The sequence below is a fragment of the Giraffa tippelskirchi genome, chromosome 13 (assembly GCF_054371585.1).
Source record: "Giraffa tippelskirchi isolate mGirTip1 chromosome 13, T2T-mGirTip1v1.2.pri, whole genome shotgun sequence".
Lineage (NCBI taxonomy): Eukaryota > Metazoa > Chordata > Mammalia > Artiodactyla > Giraffidae > Giraffa > Giraffa tippelskirchi.
Genome location: NC_137287.1, coordinates 12,813,327 through 12,825,637, shown reverse-complemented (window position 1 = coordinate 12,825,637; position 12,311 = coordinate 12,813,327). Strand labels below are relative to the sequence as shown.

Sequence of the window (12,311 nt, the reverse complement as noted above, 5' to 3'; positions counted from 1 at the left end):
TTTGAACTGTGGTGTTGGAGAAGACTCTTGAGAGTCCCTTGGACTGCAAGGAGATCCAACCAGTCCATCCTAAAGGAGATCAGTTCTGGGTGTTCATTGGAAGGACTGACGTTGAAGCTGAAACTCCAATACTTTGGCCACCTCATGTGAAGAGTTGACTCATTGGAAAAGACCCTAATGTTGGGAAGGATTGGGGGCAGGAGGAGAAGGGGACGACAGAGGATGAGATGATTGGATGGCATCACTGACTCAATGGACATGGGTTTGGGTAAACTCTGGGAGTTGGTGATGGACAGGGAGGCCTGGCGTGCTGTGGTTCATGGGGTCACAAAGAGTCGGACGCGATTGAGCAACTGAACTGAACTGATACTTCATATTTATTTTACAAATTCTGGCAGGGAAGATGGACACATATTTGTTCCCCTCCAGTTAAATAGATTCATGAGCCGGTCACTCATATTACTGACTCCTGTTGGTTCCTATCTCAATGCCTTAGCTTCACTTCCATGGGAAGACTTTTAACTCATATGATGAAGATAAGTTCCCTTATGTAATTCAAATTTTTAAATTTATTTTTATTTATTTTTATTGACATATAGTTGATTTCCAATGTGGGGTCAATCTCTGCGGCAGTGACTCAGCTATACACATATATACATTCTTTTATAATATTCTTTTTCATTATAGTTTATCACAGGATATCAAATATTGTTTTCTGTGCTATACAGTAGGACATTGTTGTTTATTCAGTCTAAACGTAATAGCTTGCATCTACCAACCCCAGGGGAAGGAAATCAATACTGAATATTCATTGGAAGGACTGATGCTGAAGCTGAAGTTCCAATACTTTGGCCACCTGATGTGAAGAGCCGACTCATTGGAAAAGACCGTGATGCTGGGAAAGATTGAAGGCAGGAGGAGATGGGGGTGACAGAGGATGAGATGGTCAGATGGCTGGCATCACCGACTAAATGGACATGAATTTGAGCAAACTCCCGGGAGATAGTGAAGGACAGGAAAGCCTGACATGCTGCAGTTGATAGGGTCTCAAAGAATTAGACACGACTTGGAGACTGAACAATAACTGCAACGGCAACAACCAACCCCATATTCCCAGTCCATCCCTCTCCTATCTCTCTCAGAGAAATTTTTATTAAGAAGTATATTTCTGAATGTTCGGTCTGAGTGTTGGTAAAAGAGAAACTCAAGCATCAGCTACTCTATTCCCTACATGGGTTTGTGGGTGGACGTGGGGGTACACGCTATGCCTGGTCCATCTCCGGAGATGAAGATCTTGGCCATAAGGAAGAGACAGAGAGGTCCTACTAAGGCAACAGATCTTTTACTGGGAGAAGCACAGAAACTGTAAACAGGTGAAGCAAGAGGCAACTTCTCTTCTATGTATTTTTCATGCCTTTTTTCCTCCCCACGGGGAGCAGCAAGCTTTAGAGGGCTATGGATAGGAGTGGACCCAGGGGAAAGCAAGAAGCAGGTTCCTTGGAGTTGCCTCTAGAGCTTTAAGCTCTGCACGAGAGACTCCTCAAGGCTTATCAGAGAAGAAACCAGTTAGCAAAATAGGGATGAAATATCCATGAAAAGGGCTGGTAGCCCTCTTGTGCATTTATACTTCTGCACAGACTCCCACTGAGGGGAATGTGGAAATTAACAATCAGTCAAGATTTGGTTCTTTAGACCCAAACCATCTCGGGAGACACGATCTAATCTGTGCCACTGAACTCGGAAAGTGATGATGTCATTCACACAGTTACACATATGCAGGTTTAAGAGATGTGCTAGGAATCCCAGTACTGGACATATACCCAGAGAAAACCATAATTCGAAAAGATACAAGCACTCCAATGTTCATAGCAGCACTGTTTACAATAACTAGGACGTGGAAGCAACCTAAGCGTCCATCAACAGAGATTGGAGAAATAAGGTTTGGTAGATATATACAATGGATTGGGGCTTCCCAGGTGGCGCTAGTGGTAAAGAACCTGCCCGCTAATGCAGAAGATACAAGAGACTTGATCATAAGGGTTCAATCCCTGGGTCAGGAAGATCCCCTGGAGGAGGGCATGGCAACCTACTCCAGTATTCTTGCCTGGAGAATCTCCATGGTGGGAGGAGCCTGGCAGGCTACAGTCCATGGAGTTGCAAACAGTTGAGCATGACTGAAGTGACTCAGCAGCAGCATATACAATGGAATATTACTCAGCCATAAAAAGGAACAAAATTGGGTCATTTGCGGAGACATGGATGGACCTAGAGACTGTCACATAGGAGTAAGTCAGAAAGAGAGAAACAAGTATTGTATATGAACGCATATATGTGGAATCTATAAAAATGGTATAGATGATCTTATTGGTGAAGCAGAAAGAGACACAGACATAGAGAACAAATACATGGATACCAAGGGGGAAGGAGAGATGGGAGGAACTGGGAAGTTGAGATTGAGACATATCCACTAAGAGGAGCCTGGCAGGCTATATTCCATGGGGTCGGACACAACTGAGTGACTTAGCACACACACGTAAAATACATAACTAATGAGAACTCACTGTTTAGCACAGGAAGTCTACTTAATGCCCTGTGGTGACTGAATGGGAAGGAAGTCCAAAAGGGAGGGCATATATTAATAGGTATGGCTGACTCATTTGCTGTGCAGTAGAAATTAACACAACATCGTAAAGCAACCATACTCCAATAAACATTAATTTAAAAAGAGAGAGAAGTGCCAGGGAATTCCCTGGTGGTCTAGTGGTTAAGACTCCGAGCTTTCACCGCAGAAGGCCTGGATTTGATCCCTAGACCAGGGAATTGGGATCCCACAGGCCTTGCAGTTTGACCAAAAGAAGGAAAAAGGAAAAAGAGAGAGAGAGACATGCTAATCAAGAAACTCTCTGCAGGTGATTTTTCTAGTCTCCCTCAGTGCCAAGCCCACACTTCTCAATACAGCACTGTGATACTGGGACAGGAAGTTCCCGAATGACATTTCCCAGATCCCTTTGCCTGATTAGATTCTGATTAAATTAGGCTATACAGATTCTATGTGCCATAAAATTAGATGTTTGCCAATGGGAGGCACTGGCAGGAGGCTGGACGTCAGGAGAAGGAAATAGGATTCATTTTCTGTCTCCAGCTTGGAGCTGCATCACTAAGAAGCAAAGGAAGCCAAGAGTTCCAAATGCCAGGGAACCTCAGAGGCCCAGTACCACCTCCACTGCATCCCCAGGTGAACTGAGCACATGGACTTATTTACAAAACAGAAGTAGAGTCATAGATGGAGAAAGCAAACTTATGGTTACCAGGGGATAGGGAGCAAGAGATAAATGGGAGACTGGGCTTGACATACACACACTACTATATATAGCATAGATAACTAATAAAGACCTGCTGTATAGCACAGGGAACTCTACTCAATATTCTGTAATGGCCTATATGGGAAAGAATTTAAAAAAGAGTGTATATATAGATACTTGTTGTTTAGTCGCTAAGTTGTGTCTGACTCTTTTGCTACCCCATGTGTAGCCCGCTAGGTTCTTCTGTCCATGGGATTTCAGGCAAGAATACTGGAGTGGGTTGCCATTTCCTTCTTCCTGACCCAGGGATCAAACCCAGGTCGTCTGCCACCAGAGAAGCTCATGTGTGTGCACATGCGCGCGTGTGTGTGTGTGTGCTGGGGGGTGTTTGTGTATCTCTGATTCACTTTGCTGTACAGGAGAAACTAACACAACACTATAAATCAACTATACTCCAATGGAAAAAAAAATACTCTCTCTGTTTGGAATACCAGGCTTGGCTACCATTTTCCTGACTGACCCACTACCTTTAGGAAATATCCTAGAATTTTGTGAGGCTTAAATGTGTTACTACGTGGAAAGGACCTAGACTAGGGTCTGACATCGGGTAAACTTGAAAAGTCCAAGGGTCAAGTCATACACAGTTGGCTCTTGGTACTACTATTGCTACATCTGCTATTGTTATTTAACTGTCATCTGTCTCTACACTTCCAATGCAGTAGCCACTGACCACATGAGGAGATGCAAATTTTAAAATCGATTAACAAAAATAAAACTAAGTGAAGAATTCAGTTACTCAGTTGTACTGGTTCCATTTCAAGGGCTCATGTGCCTATCATATTGGGCGGTGCAAATATGGAACATTTTCATCATAGTTAGAAAGTTCTATTTGGACAATGCTTATCTAGATCACCATGTGGTTAGGAATCAACTGTAGAGCTTGTTAAAAATAGAATTCCTGAGCTCCTCCAAAAGATGCTGATTTAGAGGGTTTGTGCAATCAGTGATGATTAACCGAGCCCCTCGAGTGAGCTGATGTGGGTGTTCCCCGACCAAGAGTAACTGAGATGGGGAATGAGGTATTTACCTCCTAACATTCTTCCTAAAATGTCTTTAAGAAAAGTCTGTGTGTATGTTGTACAGATCGACATAAAACCTGTTCTCTCACAATTAACCAGAAGAACAGAAATCACAGTTTTAGAGATGACTTCAACTTAAAATCTCTGTCAACCCAGATGACCAGGAACATATTAACTGTCCTGAAGGGACAGAAGGGACTCTTTCTTGCCACCTTTTCAGTTGAAGTCTCACCATGTGACAGGTGACAGGGTAAGTAGGAGAAAGGAGCTAAACATAGCCTGAGTCACAAACCAATATATCTATTTCTGTTGACCTTTCTAAGCACAAAGCTCATTGTTTTGCAAATGCTCTACTTTGATGATCACAATTAATCTTTATTTTTAAACAAAACTACGTTTACATTTTCTTGGTATTTATACTTCAGAAGCTTTCAGTAGAGAAGCCCTCGAGTCAAACTTAAACAGCATGTTTGTAACAATGAATTCTTGATTGCATAATCAGCTTTGCAAATATTAAAGTAAACAGGACTAAAATTCACAGATTATTAATTACCTAGCTGTGCTCTAACACATGCCCCCGACCTTCCCACTTACAGATGGGATGCACACAGCATGTGTTATCTGCTACTAAGTCAAGAGGCTGCTGATTCCCTTTCTGCAAAGAACCAGATCATAAATGTTCTAGAAGCTCAGAGCTGAGAAAAGCTGTCTCTTGTAATGTGCCTGCACACACCTAACCAGTACCAGATGAGAGCTGGGTATTCCATCCCTCCTTCTTGGCCCTGACTGCGAGGTAGGGGCCATTTCTATCATGGAAGCTTCATATTTCCATTTTATTTTTAAAATTAATTTCTGTTGGAGTATAGTTGCTTTGGAGAAGGCAATGGCAATCCATTCCAGTACTCTTGCCTGAAAAATCCCATGGATGGAGAAGCCTGGTAGGCTGCAGTCCATGGGGTCGCAAAGAGTCGGACACAACTGAGTGACTTCACTTTCACTTTTCACTTTCATGCATCGAAGAAGGAACTGGCAACCCACTCCAGTGTTCTTGCCTGGAGAATCCCAGAGACGGGGGAGCCTGGTGGGCTGCCGTCTATGGGATTGCACAGACTTGGACACGACTGAAGTGACTTAGCAGCAGCAGCAGCATAGTTGCTTTACAAGGTCATGCTAGTTTCTGCTGTACAGCAAAGTGAATCAGTTATACATATACACATATCCCCTCCTTTTTAGATTTCCTCCCCACTTAGGTCACCACAGAGCACTGAGTAGAGTTCCCTGTGCTATACCATAGATTCTTATCAGTTATCTATTTTATACACAGTATCAATAGTGTATATAGGGACTTCCCTGGCAGTCTGGTCCAGTGGTTAAGACTTCTGCCTTCCAATGCAGGGGATATGCATTCCATCCCTGGTCAGGGAACTAAAATCCCACATGCCTCTCAGCCAAAAAACCAAAACATAAAACAGAAGCAACATTGTAACAAATTCAATAAAGACTTAAAAAATTGGTGGTCCACATTAAAAAAAAAAAATCTAATAAACAGTAAAAAAAGAAAAAAAAACACCCAATAGTATGTATATACGTCAATCCAAATCTCCCAATTCATCCCATCCCCCCCATGGTATCCATGTTTGTTCTCTACATCTGTGTCTCTGTTTCTGCTTTGCAAACAAGTTCATATGTTTTCTTTGTAAACTTATACTCTATTTTATATTCCATTTTTTTTTAACATTTAATCTTAAGTCACATGGTTTAAGTCTTAGATACCTGTGCTTTTACTGTAAGTTTCCTCACATTTCTTCTACAAATAGAAAGTTATAAATTTATCTATTCATCCACTCATCCAACCAAACTACTCTTTGGTGCTGCAGGTAATAGCTACGATTTGGTACCTAAATTCACTAGGATCTCTGATTCCTCCTAAACATATCAGAGTTACAAAGGGAGATGGACTGTACTAACTGGACAAAATTGTTCATCTAGTCACCGTTATGACCATGACTTCCTGGGTACTCTCTTCCTCACTGACCATGATCTTGGTCATATGACTTGCTTGGGTCAATGGTGTGTAAATGGAGGTGATGCATGCCGTATTCAAACAGGATCTTCAAGTGCCCTTGTGTGGACTGCTCCGATTGCTCCTGCCCCCTTTATAAGAATATCATGTACCTACAGACATGACTCTTTAGCTGGGTCCCTGAACAAGAAGACATAGAACGGATTCCCAGTCAATCCACAGCCTGAAGAAGAGTTACAAGGTTGCCTGTAGATGACGTGTGACATGAGCAACAATGACCTTCTATTGGTGAGGCCACCAAGATTCAAGGTCACTGGTTATGCAACATAACTGAGCATAAGCACTCTTCCTAACTTGGTTGTTCCTGATGCAAAAGCAAAAGACTGGAATACTGGCCCCATCTGAGGGAGCATCCCGAGCTGAGATCAGCTCATGGGACACCATGCCAGATCTAAGGTCAGAGACACACACGTGTATTACACTTGCCTGAAACCTTCCAGCCAAGAAAACAGAAGTATGAGAAACAGAAAGAATTCCCAGACGATGAGGTGATACCAAAAACTGCAACAATGAAGCCCAAGGGGGCTCCATAATCCTGTATCCCAGACAGTGAGGAGAGGTTGGAGCTCCGTCCTGTTTTGAGTCACTTTTGGGCTCTCTGCCTGGTTGATATCTCCCCTGCAGAGACCCTCTGAGCTTGGCACACTGGCCTCCTCAATGATTTGGGCCCTCAAAATGGAAGGGAATTTTGGTAAATATCATGATTCAGCAGTCATATTTCAAAAGTGGAGAAAGGATAAATACAAAAGGGGAATGGCAATAAGGAGTGTGAGTGTGTGTGTATGTGTGCATGTGTATATGCAAGAAAGAGACAGTACACACACATATGTGAATTTTTAAGAAGAAAATCAAGGTCTCTTGTGATGAAATGCCAGGTTCCTTGTCTCACTTTTTACTGCAGACATTTTAAGATTTTGTTACATCTGCTGACTGGCTACAGATGGCAAATATTTATTAACAAACCAACTATAAAATGAGCACAGTGAGAAAAGACAGCTAAAAGTTTACACTAGCCTTGAAGTCAGGAGTAAAGTGAGGCTTCAACATCAGCCTGTGGAGGACAGGATAATAATCAGACCAGAGCTGAAGGAAAAAATGGATCTCCATGTAGTTATGGCTTTGAAATCCTCAATCCTCTTTCAATTACCTCCCAAGAAACCTAATGATATTCTCAGAGGGCCGGTCTCACACAATCAGGGGGAAATCAGTCGTTCTTCACACTTAAATGATGGCGTTCCGTGATGACTTGGTTTTAATTTTTCTCTTCTGTGGATTTGTATTGCTTAATGATCTGTATAATGGTTTTTCCATGTGATTTTTATATATCATACTGAACTATCTTTAGACCTTCCTTCCCTTTTAACATTTCACTGAAGAGATGTCCCCACGAATGCTGAATTAAGGTTCTTCATTCCGAGTTTATTGAATAGCTCCACCAACAATCATAATTATTACAACAGTGGATGGCATGTCTTTTATGAGCGATACATTGTGCTAGATATAGGCTGGACACAAAAATAAATAGGACTCTATTTTATCTTAAAACTCTAATGAAAGACTCTCAGAACTCAGAGGTTGGCAGAAGTGATAGGGATAAGAAATTCAATAACTAATAAAGCAAAGAAAATGATCACTGATATAAGGGAGGTTCAGATGGAGGGGCTGTAGAAAGATGATATCAAACTTGGAGATGAAGGTGGGCTTCCTGGAGGAAGTGGCACCAGGAGAGCTAAGCCTTTCTGGGCACTGGTAGACAAGAAGAGCATTTTAAGGAGATGTAACCTTGTTGGTTAAGCAAGTGAGGCAGGGAGAAGTCTGGAAATGTTGAGAGCTTGGTGTGACTCCTGTTTAACAAAAGAATATATTTTGCATCTTAAAGTGAGAGGCTTTGCCTGGTCATCTGGGTAGGTTCAACCAGTTTGTGAAGAATCGGCTGTAGATTCCGGTAAAGAAGTCAGCGTTTGAGACAGAGAAGGAAATCGAAATGACCCAGGTCCTGTTTCTATTTCTGGCACCATCTGTAAGCAGCAGTCACATCAACTCTTTTCTGAGAAAGAAGTCGAACATCCTACTAAAAGAAGAATCCCAACTAAAAAGGAAAAGCGGAAACACTTTGGACTAAAAGAATTTGTGTGCTGGCACTAAAAACATTTAAACAGGTAAGTCTTGTAATTATAACAAATGTGATGACAGAGGTACCTGTAACTCAATCTCATTCTTCAAAGAGATGACTAATGTAACAATTAATAAACTGATAATAAGGTAGGCTTACATCCTCATATTTATTAATAGAGAGAAGGGATGGAGCAGAGAAGAGAAATGACAGGACAAATTTAAATGAGTTAAACACTTTGCTTTATTTGGGAAGAAATCAACCAATAGGGATTTCTTCTTGAGTTTGATCATTTAAAAAATATAGGCTTCAGCAAGCCAACTTGACAATATGTTTTGTATGTGAACAAAAAGGAGAACATTCATTATATCTTTACTTTTAATATAAAAATAGGTAAAACCTAATAAATGTTCATAAAATAAGGTTTGCATAATGTTGGCCCTATAGTATATTATGAAACAGATAAAACTGAAAGAAATCTATATTTACTAACCTGTAAAACCTTTCCAGATATGCTTTTAATAAAAAAAAAGTCACCTGACTATACAATGATTTAATCTCTATAGATATAGATATAGATATAGATATAGATATAGATATAGAAAGACTGGGATTGACATAGACACATTACTATATATAAAATAGATAACTAATAAGAACCTGCACAGGGAACTCTACTCAATATTCTGGCCTATATGGAAAAGAATCTGAAAAAAAGAGGGTATATATGTACATGGATAACTGATTCACTTTGCTATATACCTGAAACATCACAATGTAAATCAACTATACTCCAATAAAAATTTTAAAATAAATAAATAAAATGGAACTACTATATATATATATATGTATATATAAATGTATATACATATATATATATATAGGCTTCAAGTGTTTTTGAAAATATAAACAAAAGAAATAGAACATATGTTTTCCAAATCACTGGAGAAGATAAAAACAAAGAAAACAGACAGCAGAGAAAAAGAAAGTGAAGGCCAAGGGAGTATGCAGGTAGAAGGCATAAACCAGAACACAAAGTAAGGGCGGATGGTGTTTTCTCCTGAGTTCAGAACCCTATCCTAAAAAGGAAAAACTCTTATGTGGAGTTTAAAAACAAAATCCACCCACGTGCTACTCACAACAACATGCTGAAAACAGAAAGACACAGAAAGGTTAAAAAGATGCGCCAAGGTTTACCGGGCCAAAACAAACAAAAAGAAAGCAAAGGGAGGCAGCATTAATTACAGACCAATGAAAGCCAGTGCCTGCTCCTCCCACATAAGCCAGAGAGCTGCGTTGAGAAGGCTCTCTCACTATTTTTCATAAGATTTAAACAGAGGAGTTATAATCTCAGGAACACAATGATTTCACTTCCTTGGACATCTTTCTCCAAGTGCCTGTGTGCTAAGTTGCTTCAGCCATGTCCAACTCTTTGTGACCCAGTGGACTGTAGCCCACCAGCCTCCTCTGTCCACGGGATTTTTTTTCCAGGCAAGAGTGTTGCAGTGGTTTGCCATGCCCTCCTCCAGTGGATCTTTCTCCCAGGGCAAGTACCAAATGTTTAAGGAAATCCATCTGATCTACCATGGCCATCTGCTCAGCTAGTTGGAAGACCAAGGTCATGCGTGGACTTTGGGTAGAGTTCTGCTGGAGCTCTATGTACTGGGGACAGCCTGGACCAGTGGTCTTCTGACGTGGGTGGCATCAGAGTCACTTGGAGGAATTGCTGCGCCCCCCAGAGTTTCCCCGTCACTAGGACTGGGGTAAATAAGAGAGCTGCTCAGTCATGTCCAACTCTTTTGTGACCCCGTGGACTGCAGCCTGCTAGGCTCTTTTATCCATGGAATTCCTCAGGCAAGAATACTGGAGTGGGCAGCCATTCCCCTCTCCAGGGAATCTTCCCAATCCAGGGATCAAACCCAGGTCTCCTGCATTGCAGGCAAATTCTTTACCGTCTGAGCCACCAGGGAAGCCCAAGGGAGCTGAGGATGTGCATTTCTACTAAGTTTCCAGGGGATGCTGATGCTGCTGGTCCAAGAAGGAAACTTTGAGAACCATTAACTTGGATAATTTATTCCCTTACTAATCCAAACATTCTCAATGAATCAATAAACTATCTCAGGGACTTCTCTGGTGGTCCAGTGGATAAGAATCTCCCTGCCAATGCAGAGGAGACACGTTTGAACTCCGGTCCAGGAAGATTCCACGTGCCTCGGGGCAACTAAGCCCAAGTACCACAACTACTGAGCCCATGTGCCCTGGAGCCCGTGCTCGGCCACAAGAGAAACCATCACAATGAGAAGCCCATGCACTGCAACCAGATAAATCCCGAGTGCAGCTATGAAGACCTAGCACAGTCAAACATAAATAAATATCAAAACACAGAAAGAAAATAAAGGAACCATCCTAGGTGAAACTAGATTCCACCAGCGAGGAGGCCTGGGCTCTGTGATCACCTCACTGGCCTGAGGAGAGGGCTAGTGAATCTGTGTGATCAGGTCATGCCAGCCGAGGCCCTAAGAATCACCTGCATCACTGCAGAAAGGACGTGAGGACTGCCTGCAGCTCAGAGCTGACATTGTGCCAGGAACACATCAACCCTGTGGGCTTCTGGCATATTCTGCTTTTTTTTCTCTTGAAAGAAGACCAAGCAGATCCCCAGGTCCCAGGGTACTGCAGAAAGAACACTGGATTGAATGTCAGGGGCTCCAGTTTTATTCTCAGCTTCACCACTAACTAGCTCAGTGACCTTGGGCAAACCACTCAACGTCATTGGACTCGGGTTTCTTTGTTCGCAAAATGGGACATCTGGACGAGAAGCTTTCCAGGGGCCCTTATGGTCTAATGTTCTATGACTCCTTTGAGAAGCAAAACTTGAGGGGAAAACAGTCTCTAGAATTGTGGGAGTACTTACTCTACAGTTACACTTTTAATACAGGCCATCTGCTCTGGTTTCAGATATATCATAAACATCACAGAGCCATCAACTAGTAATCTGTGTCTTTTCCTTACAGTATGATTAATGATATTCAACCTGCCACCAAATGTGTCAGGAAGAAACCATTCCCCAGAAAGCCAGGGTGGTGATACATGTTGGGCTTGGAGCCTGGACATGAGAAGTCCAAGAGGAAGAGAGTGGAGGAGAAACTATGTCATCAGCTGGGTCCAGCCACTGCCATCGGAATGAATGGCTGTTCTTACCCACAAGGGGGCAGACAGGCTGTCATGTTGGTCCCACATTCCAAGGACTTTCCATGGAGCAAGTGTGGGCAGCTACGGTTAATACAAAGATGGGGTCCCAGGCAGGCCCTGCAAATCTGTGGCCCGGACCCCACGGAAAGGTAAGCAGGGGCTGAGGGAGGTTCCCTGGGCTGGTGAGCAAGAACAGGGAAGGCAGCCTCTCTATCAGGCAGACCTGCCTGGCTGCTCTGGCCACCTGGGGATAGGTGTGCTCAGCCTGGCCTTTGTCTGACTCGCTGGTACACACAAATGCAGAAGTAAATGCATTCCAGCCCTGGAACCTGCCTTCAGAAAGACAGCTGGCATCTGTCTGGTCATCTATAGTCACAGCTCTGTTGGGCCACAAAGAGGTGTATGTGACATTCTGAACTCGATGCACACACACACACACACACACACATCCAGAACCGTCAGGCTCTCCATGGCCCTCAGGAATCTCCCTCATTCTTTCAGGGAGATTTCCCACCCCCACCTACCTGGAGAGAAGGCCCAAA

The 12,311-nt window shown here is 42.6% G+C and overlaps 1 protein-coding gene and 1 long non-coding RNA gene across 13 annotated transcripts in view; one reads left to right on the top strand and one right to left on the bottom strand.

Annotated features, from left to right (window-relative positions):
* GALNT17 (polypeptide N-acetylgalactosaminyltransferase 17) overlaps positions 1-12,311 on the bottom strand; it is a 419,610-nt gene that overhangs the window by 120,626 nt on the left and 286,673 nt on the right. The window lies entirely within an intron of this gene.
* On the top strand, positions 560-4,594 carry LOC145532618 (uncharacterized). The gene is made up of 2 exons (XR_014073435.1): positions 560-2,052; positions 3,622-4,594. It is a non-coding gene; the product is annotated as an uncharacterized LOC145532618 (long non-coding RNA).